The sequence below is a fragment of the Pinus tabuliformis genome, chromosome 5_1 (assembly GCF_031772625.1).
Source record: "Pinus tabuliformis cultivar Carrire ecotype Pingquan chromosome 5_1, CPIR1, whole genome shotgun sequence".
In the NCBI taxonomy this organism is placed as follows: Eukaryota; Viridiplantae; Streptophyta; class Pinopsida; order Pinales; family Pinaceae; genus Pinus; species Pinus tabuliformis.
Genome location: NC_142305.1, coordinates 429,489,942 through 429,505,089, shown reverse-complemented (window position 1 = coordinate 429,505,089; position 15,148 = coordinate 429,489,942).

The window sequence follows — 15,148 nt, the reverse complement described above, 5'->3', positions numbered from 1 at the left end:
TTATTAATTTACCATACCTCTTTTATAAATATGGTATTTGGCCCATAGGATTCACTTAAATAAAACCTATTCTTGAAAATGAAGGTTGTAACTCCTAATTTCAAGGGCTAAATTTACTTTTTTTACCCTCTCCCTTAAAATAAGGTGGGCTATTTGAGGCGATTTGTAAAAATGTACTATGATACAAAATATTCGCCCATTAAAAATTTAAAACCCCTTAATTTCGCCAAAGGGCCCCTAAAATTTTCCATGCTGACACATCCACGGGTCCCGGGGAGCGGCCCTAGTCCTGGGCTAACTCCCGCTCATGCTTCACACTCGTAGAGCCCACAGTGGACGAAATGTGGCTGCTTACACAATGTGTTGCCTGCCTCTATTGACCATCACCTCTACGAGGTCAACGTCTCTGTTGAGGCATAATTGTACTCTCACTAATTTCCCAAACTTGAAAACCAAAAATTATAGAAACCTTCGTGGAGAAGCCACCCACAAGAACCCACACAAGAGACCCACGGACCAAACGAAGAGGAGGTGAAACCAACACCACAACACGACAAAGCCGACAATACTTAGGGGTGGCGGCAAACTTGCCCGACCCCAAGTTGTTCTCGCAACCAGCAAAGAGGATTAAGGAATGTGAATTACTTGCCCACCCTACCCAAAAAGCCTTTACACGCTACACATGGCAACCAAAGGGACCGATGTGAAATGGCCTTAGCCCTGAGACAGAATACAATTAGGGCCAAGTCCAAGGGAGGGTTGGACTGAAGACTCCATAGACTCTCGAACAACAAAAAGTAAATAGACCCCCGAGACACAAAGAAGTCCCGACCCGAGAGCCATAGGGCACACAACCTCCACCGCAACCTTAAAAAACCACAAAAAGACTCTATCGCATGCACAACCCATAGGGTTGGGCACCACCCATGAACCCAATTCCGCGAGCCCAAAAAATCACTCACTTGCAACCAAAACCTCAACACCACTAGAACGAAAGCCGCATAGCAAGACCACAATCAGATAGAAAGGGTTACCTGAAAGCCACAGAATGCCACTCTGGATAGTGGTCTGCACCATTGACAGGAGTCAATGCTTCCACTCACCAAACCAAGCCCGAGAAGGATTGAACAACAAAAAGTAAATAGATCCGCGAGACACAAAGAACTCCCCACCCGAGAGCCATAGGGCACACAACCTCCACCGCAACCTTAAAAGACCACAAAAAGACTCTACCGCATGCACAACCCATAGGGTTGGGTACCACCCATGAACCCAATTCCGCGAGCATAGAAAATCACTCAATTGCAACCAAAACCTCAACACCACCAAAATGAAAGTCGCATGACAAGACCACAACTAGATAGAAAGGGTTACCTGAAAGCCATAGAATGCCAATCTGGATAGGGGTCTGCACTATTGAAAGGAGTCAATGCTTTCACTCACCAAACCAAGCTCGAGAAGGAGGTCTGGTGAGAAATTCAAGTGAACTTTGGGGTCTCAAATGAATGCCTGAGAGCCATCCTGAAAATGAATTGTTGCATAAAGGTTTACGGGTGCGCTTCGTCGACTATTCAGCTTCCAAGCTGAGCTCGCATGGCCACCCCCATTTGACCTCACCAACCTACACCCACTGCTCATCTCCCAATTCCCATCAACCTTCCCAAAACGCTTGTGAACCATTATAACTTCAATCACTACCTCTGGAGAGTTTGGAGGTCAATCGTCACATCCAATTATGCCCTGTATGATGAGGAGCATGCCTGCCACGTGCCAGAAGGGGAAAGCCCTGAGCCCAGTCGACTTGATGTACGTTCACCCCCATCGGGGGTACAAAAACAATAAATCCAAAAATGATATTATTTATTAGATATATATATTCATTAAAAAAACATCTAATATTTAACTATAAAAAATGATGATAAAAAATTAAATAATTTAAAATATAAAATACCATATTTGAAAAAGTATTATACACAAACAACTATTATATAACATCGTAAATTTAAGAAATTACAAATTAATTTCATATCAATAATATTTAATATATTATAAAAAATCAAATATGTGACTTGATTATTTTTAAATTATTGATTAAGCTTATTAGTTTAAATGCAATTTATTTTTAATGATATATATACAAACATAAACACACGTTGACGGTGTTGGATGCCGCCAACAGTGAGGGGGTCTCCCCGGTATGGAATCTCGATTAGATCTCACACCATTTGGAGTAGGAGCCCCAACTGGAAAGTATGGTCGATTGCCATTATCTTAAATATTTGCCTTGGCTGCAATAAACAACACAAGAGAAATGCATGCACTTTCAAGATAAACAAATATGTTAGCCTTGTGATGTTTTCAATTGTAAAGTGTATGATGGTTCTTTCACAAAACGGAAAAGAAAGTGAGTCTTTGAAAGAAAAGTAATAGTACTATCCTAGCAAAGACACATGCATAAATATGAAAGAATTGTTAGTAACCCAGTGAAATAGTTCACCATGAAAAAACGATCACGAAAGCATAAGACACACATTTCAAAGAATCATACTAAGGCCAACAAAATAGTTCATTTTCATTAATATGAATTAACATAAGCATATACCATAAACAATGAAAGAGTAGTTTCATAATCATTTACGACATATGCATGAAAAGTGTGTCAGCTCTAGGAGCTTCGAATTATGAAGTGAAAGTTCCAAGATACACCATTATAACGATGCAACACTTGTTCCAATAGTGGAATTTTAAGCCACTACTTGCTTATCAAAAGCATATTCTTCTCTCTTATGTGTAGCTTGAGAAGCAAAGGTGAAAAGTCCTTTATTTGAGCTATGGGGGTGTATATATAACAAATGAGATGGTTCTTCACCTCCCTTGTGACTCTTGAGCTCCCCTCATGATTCTCGAGCTTCCAAATGACTTTTTAAACTCCTAAGAAACCTTTAGACTTCTACAAGACTTTTCACATTCTTTGGGTGACCTTTAGACTTCCACACTTTATATTTCTCATTTTTTGAAAATTACATAGTTACATCCAAAAATTTTGGGGCAACATGATGACTCATATGTCTCTTGAGATAACACTTTGACAAGACATGACTTGACATTGATGACATAGACTTTATGATGATGTGTCAATGTCAAGCTGTTGGCATTATGGCACAGGTTTGGAGCTATGGCACAGGTGTTGTCCTTGATGGCAACTCTATCTGGTGACAGATCTCAGTTCAGGCTTTCAGAATGAAGAAAATGACATATACGCAGGTTCATCTAGACTAAGGCACGTATACACGCGGGTTAGACGTTACAAAGGCGCGTATGCGTATACACGCACTTTCACGCAAGGAAAAGCGCGTATATGTTGGAGAACTTACTTTTGGTCCGTGGTAGTTAGTCCTTGGTATTTGAACCTATGGTTTTGGACCATGGTATCTCGTCAGAAGTGTTGACCCCAGGTATTGGGTCCTTGGTATTGTTTATTATGGTTTTGGACTGTGGTATTGTGGAAGGCCTAAAACTATAAAAGAGGAAGGAGATCATGTGGCAAAGTATAATCTAAATTGTTATTGAATATCTGATAAAGTGCTAGATCTGGAATACTGGTAATTGGGTTATGTCGCAGATCTGGATTTGAATGAAGGAGGAACCTTAGCGCAAAAGAGAAGGACAAGTTCTATTGATGGATCATAATATTTAAGCTTGAATGATAGTATCTTTGTATGATTTTGATCTGTTATATGTGGCGCTTGCTTGATCTATAAATCTGATAATCTGGGTTAATTAATGTTTGAATATCTGAAAGAACGAATTATCCTTTATAGATCTGTACGCAGGTTCAGTGAAGCGAAGGCGTGTATACATGCTGGTTCAGTGAATGCAAACAACGTATACGCAGGTTGTTCCATACGTAGAAGCGTATGCACGCAGGTTTCAGGCTATTAAAGTAGCATATATATTTTGAGTTGTGATCTTGCTGCTTCTGTTTATTGCTGTAGTATTATGGGTTCAGAATTTGGTGTGTAGTTGTTGTTACTGTGATTTGGGTACAACTGTCAGAGAAGTGTCTACTTGATTCAGTGCTATTTGGTGAAAAGGAGATTGTTTGATACAGAAATTCTCGATGTTTGATTGATGTTCATGGATCCAGTCTGAAAATTTATGAAACGTGGTCCCTGGAAGAAAGAGAAGGTTGTAGCCTTCTGTAGGCCAGCACCTACGCACTAGTATCTTGGCTAGTGCAAGAGCTAAGGAGGTTGTAGCTCCCTTCTAGGAGAAGCTGGAGAACGAGAGAGGGTTGTAGCTCTCTGTAGGTTGCAGCCTGCGTACTGGTAAAGACTGCACCAGTAAATTGTAAAATGAGTTTCTAATTTAAAGGAAGATAGAGACGAATTGCAGCAGGTGGTTTTCACCCACATTGGGTTTCCACCTTATATCTTGTGTTCTTGTGTGCGATTGTCTTTCTGCTCTGTTTTACTGTTTCTGGTTACTGGTTATTTGATTCTGAAACACAGATTAACAATCAACATCAGAAAGATAAAGTAAATTAAAAGTTTGCCTTGTATACGCGGGTTTCCTTATGCATAGTTGCGTATATACGCGGGTTTAATTAACTGAAGTAGCGTATATCATTTGATTTTGAAAAAGGAATATTTGACTTGATAATACTGATTCACCCCCCCTCTTAGTATTATTTCCAACAATTGGTATCAGAGCAGGTTCTTTCAAACCCTTGGCTGAAAACGAATCAGATCACAAAATTAAGTGCCTCAGATCTGATAGAGGTGGGGAGTTTACCTCAAATGAATTTTTCGATTTCTGTAAAGAACATGGAATAAGAAGGGAATTCTCTACAGCTAGGACTCCTCAGCAAAATGGAGTGGTGGAAAGGATGAACAGAACGGTTCAACAAATGGCTCGTGCTATGCTTGATGAGTTTGGAACTCCCGCAACCTTCTGGGGTGAAGCTGCATTTGCTGCTGTTTTTATTCTCAACAAAGCAAATGTCTGAGTGAACAGCACTCAAACTCCTCATGAGCTCTGGTATGGTGAGACTTCTTCGGTAAAGCATTTCAAAATTTTTGGAAGCAAATGCTATATTAAGAATAATGATGAACAGCTTGGCAAACTTGAACCTAGAGCAGATGAAGGCATTTTCCTTGGTTATTCTCCCCACAGCAAAGCATATAAGTGTTACAATAAAAGACTTGGAAGAATTGTTGACAGCATTGATGTGGTGGTTGATGAAAAATGAAACATTCCTAGGTAAGTAAATTATGAAAATATCGAAGAAGATGAAGACTACCCTCCAAATCAGACTGAAGATGAAGAAGAACCTCAAGAGGCACCAGAGGAACAGATAAGGATAGAAGAGAAGACTCCATCTAGGTATGTTCATAAGAATCATCCAGAATCTCAAATTTTAGGGCAGAAAGAGGCAGGTATACAAACAAGAGGAACAATTGCAGAAGCCTCAAGCTATTTGGCATTGCTCTCCTCCACTGAACCACAAAATGTAAAAGAGGCATGCAAAGATGAATGCTGGGTCAAGGCAATGGATGAAGAACTTTCAGAGCAGATCGAAAAGAACAACACTTGGGAGTTGGTCACTAGACCAAAAGATAAGAATGTCATAGGGACAAAATGGATCTTTAAAAACAAGATGAATGAAAATGGGGAAGTGATTAGAAACAAGGCCATACTTGTTTGTAAAGGGTATGCTCAACAAGAAGGAATAGACTTTGAAGAAACTTTTGCTCTCGTTGCTAGACTTGAGGCCATCCAAATGTTCCTTGCTCTCTCAAGCTTTCAGAAGTTCAAAGTATGTCAAATGGACGTGAAGTCAGCCTTTTTGAATGGAGACTTAGAAGAAGAAGTGTACATCGAGCAACCAGATGGTTTCATTCTTGGGAATGATCCAAATCTTGTATGCAGACTAAAAAAGGCTCTCTATGGTCTTAAACAAGCTCCAAGGGCTTGGTACTATCGTTTGGACAAATATCTTCATCAACAAGGTTTTTCAAAAGGATCAGTAGATAGCAATCTTTATATAAAAATTGAAAATGACAAATTGCTAATACTTGTTGTGTATGTAGATGATATTATCTTTGGCAGCAATGAAGAAGCTATGAGTCAAAGTTTTGCCTTGGTGATGCAGAAAGAATTCGAAATGTCTTTGCTTGGAGAACTGACATATTTTCTTGGGTTAACAATGTAAACTTTGAAACGGGAACTATAAACTCAAAACGGGAACTCTGGCAAAAAAACCCCAAAAAAACATCAAAAACAGTGCTCAAAACGAAAAGTGTGTATACTGGAACGATGTTTTTATTTTTTAGGCGTCAATTTTGAACATGTTTTAAAATTGGCAGTGACTACAAAATTTACTATGAAATTTTCGTGCAAAATATAGCTTCAAAATGAAACTGATGACACTGGAACAATGATTTTTTTTTTTAGGGTCAATTTTCAGTATTTAAAAAAAATGCTAATAAAACCAAATTTCTATGTGTCAAACAAAGTTGTTTATGCGGGAAAAAACACACTAATGTTTTTGGTAGAATATCATTTTTCTTTTCTAAGTATAAATTTAACATGTTTTCAACCATAACATGCTAGATACAAAAAAAATTGAAATTTTTTCAACTATAAAATAAAAAAAACCATGACATTATGAACAAATTACATCACTAAATGCATTCAAAAGTCATTATTTGTATATTGAATAAAACATATTTTATATCTCTAATTTAATATTGCATTGTAGATATTTTAAACAATAAAATTTATCATAACTAAGACATATAATCCAACAACATAAAAATGCCTCATAACTTCTCATTTAACACCATATGGAAAACATTAATTTTATTTGAAGATATGATGCATACATCAGTTATATAAACTGTCTTAAACAACTATTCAAAATCACTCATGTTTTCTGGCACACCATCAGAATTCACATCTTCAGATGAGTGACTAGATGCTGACGAAGATGTTCCATATTCTTCTCTTTCATCAACTAGTGCCCCATCTGAGTCCACATGCATGCCCAACATTTCAGGTTTCAAAATTCTTCTAGATCTACGACTGGTTTCAGGTGACTCCCATGTCAACACTGTTCCTTCTGGTAACAACCTTTTCAGAATCTCTATCGTCTTGAAGCGAAGAGTTCCTCTCTTTGTTAAATTGAAGTCATAAACAAGTATGTCTACATCCTCCAATTTTAATATGTCTGTGCAGCGGCGATTTACATTTGTACCCTTTCTTTTTCTTTTTCCGCCATTTTTTTTGTCAACTACCATCTCTGGCTTATACACACCATTGAATGGGTGTGTATTTGTGGCATACCAATGTACTTCAACACTTGTAACATCCTCATTTTCTGTAAAGACCTTTATAACTTTAGCAACCCAAAATGGATAGCCATTGGGATCTCCATCTGCTAGCACTGCAATCATGCAACCCTCCTTAATATCATGTACTGAACCCCTATAAAGGTCTTCCATGGCTTCACGTTGTGCACGAGATCTTCTGGAACCAATATACATCTCTCTTTCCTCTTCCTGTGAAGAATTAATAATACCTTGAGATTGTTGCTATTCAACAATGTTTACTTCCTCATGTTCATTCGACACATTATGTGGCCAAATAAATGGATTTTTCAAAGGTATATCTTCATTTATTGTTGTCGAAATGATATCACTTTGATTATTGAAAAACGACTCCCACCAAACTGAATCAGCAATGTCAAAGTACTCATATGTATATCTAATACATTTTTTAATTTCTTCCAGGCAATCATAATAATTTATAGCCCTGTTCTGTCTACGTGCATTCTGAACTTCACCAACTGATTGTAATAACAATATTTTTGATGCAAATATTGGATGATCTGGAATGAACTTCAAAAATTGCAATCCTGATGACGGTGCCCATTCTGTAGTAGTTGAATACTTCTTGCCCCATATTAGTGTTTTCCCATCAATTTTTTTGATACGAAATTGATGTTGGAAGCTAATGTCATTAAGTTGTTCAATGCATTTCCCCTCACCATATGATCCCAGAATAAACCTTCGCACGTCAATAGTTTCTTCCAACACATCAAAAGTAGGCTCTGGCATGTATGATTTCTTAATACATTCAATTAGTGATGGCAAGCTACCAACTTCCTTCCTCCTCAATGTGACTGAAAAACGGCTGAACATCTGATCAATATGGTCATGAGTGTGCCCAACAAGAAGGAAACCAACCTTTACCTTCTGAAAAATTCCCAATTCAACAAGCATGTTTAGATATCCAAAAACAACCTGATTTTTGTTTTCACGACAAGTGTTGTCCAATTGTAGATACAAAACTTCAGGAAGATTACCAGACCAATGAGAAATCACATCATGAATTATAGTTATGGTCAGATTTGCATCATTATGAATATTTGGAGTTGTGAAGTACACCCTTGGCAACATTTTCCCATTGAAGACCATACAACCAACCAAGTGAAATTGAATAAAGTTTTCCTCCTGTAAATTTTTGGGTGTGCGAACAAAATGTGGTAAAAGTGTTTTCTTCTGGTCCATACCATCAATTATCAAACCCAAATATTTATTCGGATTATCATAGCACTTTTTTCGATGCTTGTACAAGTTCTTCCTTTCGTTTGTTTGTTGTTTGCGATGCTCCTGAAGTTGTTTGACAATTAAATCTACACAACATAAAAGAGATTCATTAAGAAATATGTTTTCATAGTTGATGACTATACAATTTTAAAAGTTAAAGTTATAAACGCTTACCTCTTTCTGAGCCTTCACTTTTGTCCTTTTTTGATTTAATAGAAGCACATGTACTGCAAATCCCCATCCTTGTCTTCTTAGGAATACGGACATTGTTGAATTCTTTCTTCCATACCTTCACAAAATATTGATATGTAATAAACTGGCCATGTCCCTTAGCACCTTCTGCATATTCTTTGTATAAGTTGTAGATTTCTCGTCTTGAAAAATTATCTGGAATATGTATTGTCTCTCCATTTGGCATACACTCTCCATGCTTTGAAAAGAAATCTTTCATCCATGACATTGCAGTATTTGATAATGGACCAAACTGTCTTTTATGACGTACTTCAGAATAAAATGTGGGATCCTTTTCCAAATTTTCTTGAATTCTCGAGAGACGAAAATTCCCAATCGAATGAAACATTTTGAAACCTTTCTACAGATAAAAAAAGTCCCAATATGATAATCATAACCTGACAATGTAGATTGCATGCACCCAACTAAATATGAATTTTGCATGCTTTTATTCATTGACAAATATCTCTTCCTGCTTTCTAATGCAAATTTGAAATCCATATATTTCAAGCAATCTTTTTGGCAACATTCACTTGAAATGAGAGCACTGATAGAACTTCTTCTCGTCCGATATTTTTCTCTACCCCTTGTATAACTAGAACAACTTGCATTGATACGAAAAGGTCTGCTCCTACTCCTTGATACAATGTTTCTTGGCAACATATCCATCATTTGATCATCATTTGTATAAGGCTTTTCATCATCATTAAGAGGAATGTTATCCACACTATGATCATCCTTGCTTTTCAAATATTGACTTGGAGGATATTCTTCATCTTCTGCTTCTTCAGTGCTACTGTCGTAGTCCTTAGAATTCGGACTGAATGGAAAATCTGACTCGATGTTTAATGGATATTCTTCCTCATATGCATTGCTAGTGCTACTCTCATAGTCCATAGAATTAGGACTACGTTGAAAATGTGACTTACTTATTGAAGATGCTACATCCCGTCCTTTGTCACTGCTACCTTTATACTCATTAGAATTAGGACTAAGTGCATCATCCTGTCCTTCATCACTGCTGCTCTCATAGTCCGCAGAATTAGGACTAAGAGGACACAGTGACGCTCTATTATTTTGAAATTCATCATCACGCTCTTCATAACTATTGCTCTCATAGTCCGCAGAATTAGGACTAAGTGGACACTGTGGTACTCCAATATTTTGAATTTCATCATCCCACTCTTCATCACTGCTGCTCTCATAGTCCTTAGAATTTGGACTAACTGGACACTGTGACATTCCATACTTTTGAAAATCAACATCATGATTTTCATCACTACTGCTCTCATAGTCCTTAGAATTAGGACTAAGTGGACACTTTGACACTCCATACTTTTGAAAATCAACATCATGCTTTTCATCACTGCTGCTCTCATAGTCTTCAGAATTAGGACTAAGTGGACACCGTGACACTCCATTCTTTTGAAATTTGCCATCATGCGCTTCAAAACTGCTGCTCTCATAGTCCTCAGAATTAGGACTAAGTGGACACCGTGACACTCCCTTCTTTTGAACTTCACCATTATGCTTTTCAAAACTGCTGCTCTCATAGTCCTCAGAATTAGGACTAAGTGGACACCGTGACACTCCCTTCTTTTGAACTTCACCATTATGCTCTTCAAAACTGCTGCTCTCATAGTCCTCGGAATTAGGACTAAGTGGACACCGTGACACTCCATTCTTTTGAACTTCACCATCATGCTCGTCAAAGCTGCTGCTCTCATAGTCCTCAGAATTAGGACTAAGTGGACACCGTGACCCTCCATTCTTTTGAACTTCACCATCATGCTCTTCAAAACTGCTGCTCTCATAGTCCTCAGAATTAGGACTAAGTGGACATAGTGACACTCTGTTCTTTTGAACTTCACCATCATGCTCTTCATCACTGCGGCTTTCATAGTCCTTAGAAGTAGGACTAAGTGGAATCTGTGACTCTTTATTTATTTGAAATTATCCATCCCCTCTTTCATCAGTGCTGCTCTCATAGTCCTTAGAATCAGGACTAAGTGGAAGAAGTGACTTTCTATTCATAGTGGAAGAATTCCCGCTATGTTCATCAATATGAATAGAGTTGTTACGCGATGCAGAAGTTGATGGTGTATAAATCGAAACTTCACTATCAGAACAATCCATCGCTTTCAAATAGAAGATGTTGAATGATACAAATGGAGAGTCTCCTAAAGATATTATATAGCTTAAAAAATGAAATTTTCCCTCCAAAAATTTTCCCTCCAAAAAGTTTCGCGAAAATATTTCCCTCCAAAAAATCTGTTAAATTTATTTACCTTTATTACTTTGTTCTACAATTTATTGGAAAATGTAAACTAAATTTTTTTTATGAAATCATAATTAAAATTGTACACTACAACTTCTACAATTATTATAATAGTTAAACCATATAATATTCGCTTTCCAATACTACAATATTCACTTTAAAATATTTTAAAACAAATTATCCCACATTCAACCCGTTGTAAAACAAATTAATAATATTCACTTTATAATATTGTAAAACAAATTATCCCATATTAACCGTACAGTAAAACATCCTTGTAACTTCACTTACATATTAAAATTTCATTATCACTATTACTAACATTACATCCAGGCTTTCTGAAAATCGTTGAAAGAGATCGTGAATTTGTGGAGCAGCTAAATTGCTATCAACAACATAAGAACGAATAATTCTCGCAATTAAAAGGTAAGTTAAATTTTTTTCTTGAAAACTTTCATATTAAATTAGTTTCATGAAAAATCGTGAGCATGGTGGGCTCGGTCAACCTCATTTTCTTAACACCAGTGGGTGCTCCACACCCCCCCTCGCCCGCCCGCCCGGCCCCTCCAGGCGCCTTAACAGCACCCCCCCTCACCCGCCTGCTCGGCCCCTCCGGGCGCCCTGACAGCCCCCCCTCACCCGCCTGCCCGGCCCGGGCCCCCTCACCCGCCCGGCCCACACACCCCGTCACCCCTCACCCGCCTGCCCGGCTCGGCCTGGGCGCCCTAACCCGCCTGCCCCACACCTCCGGTCGAACCAACCACGCCCCCCTCACCCGCTCGCCCGGCCCGGGTGCCCTCACCTGCCCGCCCAACCCCTCCCAGCGCCCTCACCCGGGCACCTCACCCCTTCGGGCGGGCCACCCACCCCCGCGCGCCCTCACCCGCACGCCCCACCCACCCTCGGGTGCCCTGACCCGCCCGCCCTCATGGCACGGGCGCCCTGACCCGCCCGCCCCACCCGCCCCACACGCCCCTGCCCGCCCCGACCCGCCCGCCCCACCCGCCCCCGCCCCGCCCCACCCGCCCGCGCCCGCCCCGACCCGCCCCCCCGTTCGCCCCACCCGCCCACGGGCGCCCTCAACCGCCCGCCCGCCCGCGGGCGCCCTCACCCGCCCGCCCCACCCGCCCACCCGCCGCCCCCCGCCCGCGGGCGCCCTCACCCGCCCGCCCGCCCGCCCACCCACCCCTGGGCGCCCTCACCCGTCCGCCCGACCCACACCCGGGCACCTTCAACCGCCCGCCCGACCCACCCCTGGGCGCCCTCACCAGCCCACCCGCTCGCTTCACCCGCCCTCCGCCCGCCCGCCTCACCCACCCTCCGCCCTCCGCCCGCCCGCCTCACCCACCCTCCGCCCTCGGCCTCACCCACCCTCCCTCTACCCCATGAGCGGGGCTCGTGCAGGCGCACCCGGAATCGCCCTGCATACCGGGCGAGGGCGCGGGCGCCCCGGGTGGCGCCTGCACGAGGGCGCCCCCCCTAGTGCAGGCGCCACCCAGGCCGCCCGAGCCCTAGCCCGGCAGGCAGGGCGATTCCGGGAATCACCCTGCCTGCCGGGCGAGGGCGCGGGCGGCCCGGGTGGCGCCTGCACGAGGGGGGGCACCCGGAATCGCCCTGCCTGCCGGGCGAGGGCGCGGGCGGCTCGGGTGGCACCTGCACGAGGGGGGGTGCCCTCGTGCAGGCGCCACCCGGGCCGCCCGCGCCCTCGCCCGGCAGGCAGGGTGATTCCGGCCCCACCCGGGCCGCCCGCGCCCTCGCCCGGCAGGCAGGGCGATTCCGGCCCCCTCGTGCAGGCGCCACCCGGGCCGCCCGCGCCCTCGCCCGGTAGGCAGTGTAAGGCCTTCGCAACTCGGGCAGGCGAGCGACGGGCGCGCGGCACGGCGGGCGCACACGGGTGCGACGAGCAGGCGGTTAATGCGACGGGCGGGCGCTCCTTGTGTGACGAGCGGGCGGACGGTGCGACGGGCGGGCGCTCTAATGCGACGAACCTCCACACTTGTGCGACGAACAAATGCGACGATAAAAGGGAACACTTAAATAAACTAAGTGTTGAACCCACTTTTATATGCGATGTCTTATGGAGCTAGGCCGACTTGTGGTGGAGCACATATGGGCGTTGAGCGAAGGTTTATGGGGTCGGCCTTAAGGCTGGACACCCCTCCCAAAACTCACGCAGAATGTGTATAAGTAAGTGAGCCTAGAGCTCATTTGGAGCATCATCGCTCAAGCTCTCTTCTACGCATTCGACAGGGGTAAAAGGAAGGCGCAGAGATAAGGTAGAGTGCGCATAACTCATGCGCTCTACAGTAGAAGTGCGCAGTTTTACCGAGAGTCAAGTGTAGGTGTTGAGGTACGGTTTTGAGGTGGATTTGTGCAGAACTTAAAGGAGGAGTTCTTGGTGTCTCGGGTGAGAACCCTCCTACCATATGAGGTTGGCACATGTATTGTAAAGGCTGTCTATGCCTTGGTTGTAAATTATTCTAAGTATAGACTTGGAGTTTTGCCAAGTATACTTGATGATGTATTATTGAAGAACTGTTATAATATATTATTGTTGGGCAGACTGTTCGGGAGTTGCCCCTCCCTTTATACTTGTTTGCAATTGTTGATGTTCTTGGTTAATTGCATATGGATAATGAATGAGTATGGGCTTCATTAAGTATAAAGGATAAATGCATTTTACTTGGTTGCGAAACACAAACTAAGTAAGGACAAGTGAATTAGGCGTAGTCCATGTGCACGAGTATTGGTGAAAAGAAAGTGTTCGGTGGTGCCGCACCTCGCCGGCACGGTTGAAAGACCACCGTAGGCTTGGGGGCGTGACAGTTGGTATCAGAGCAGCTGATCCGGGTATTGAAGGTTGTGGCTGCTACACACCTTCACTGAAGTGAAGGTGGTATCAGGGCTCGGTCTAGAGCTGTTGAGCAGGGTTGCTCATGACAAGGTACTGCAGGTGAAGGAAATCGTTTCACACAAGTGGAACAAGGATTGGTTCTAATTGCAGGTGACTTGGTAAACATGGAGAAAGTTGAAAAGGCAGTGATGGTGGATGATGGTGAATCCAGCCATAATGCAGTTAAGGCTCTCCGGTACGAAGTATTGGAGCACATGAGTCGATGGAGTTCTAACTGGGTTGCGATGCAAGCTGAGAACATGAAGATTCGAAAGAGCTGTTCGGAACTAAGGAGGGAACTTGAAGAACTTAGAAGCCAATGCAGAAGTACGACGGATGTTGAACTCAATGAACTTGATGAGGAGATCCAACGAAGTGGACTTGGTCTTCAAGAGCTCTTTGATGAAAGAGCCCGGTTGAGGAAGGAAAGTGCCAAGGTGGAAGCCGAAATCAAGCAGATTGAGGAAGAGATAAAGAAGAAGCTTCTTGGTAAGAAGGTTGTTGTGATTGAGCAGGAAGAGCTCGACTATATTGACAAGTTGGGGACTCACTACCGAAAGCATCCAGAGGACATTCAGAATTTTAGTTCCATGAGCTTGGTCGATGGACACTTGGTTGGTGCACTTGAGCAGAACACGGTGGAAGGAAAGCTTGAAGTAAGTCAAGCTAGGCCAGGGCCGAGTTCCTTAGAAGAACCAAGCAAGGAAGTAAAGTACCTTAAGAGGAATGTCAAGAAGGAGCATAAGCCTATTGACACTTCTGAGGTCGAATTCTTGAAAAAGGTTGCTGAGATAAGACACAAGACAAAACCGATAAAGGAAGATGGTTCCTTGAAGCTAAGTTCTGTGCAGGTGACCGTGAAGGGCAAGAGATTTGCAGCTTTGATTGATACGGGGGCTACTCATAGCTTCGTGAGCAGGAAGGCAGCAAAGTCTTTTGGGAAGAAAGCAAAGATGGAGAGGGAATGTAGTGCTTTCAAAGCAGTTAACTCTTCCATTAGAGCTGTTGATGGTGTGTTGAAAGACACTCAGGTGAAAGTAGGATCATGGTTCGGGAAGTTGGACTTGAGAGTTGTGGACATGGATGATCATTCTATGGTGTTGGGGCTGGACTTTATGGAGCTTGCACAAGCCA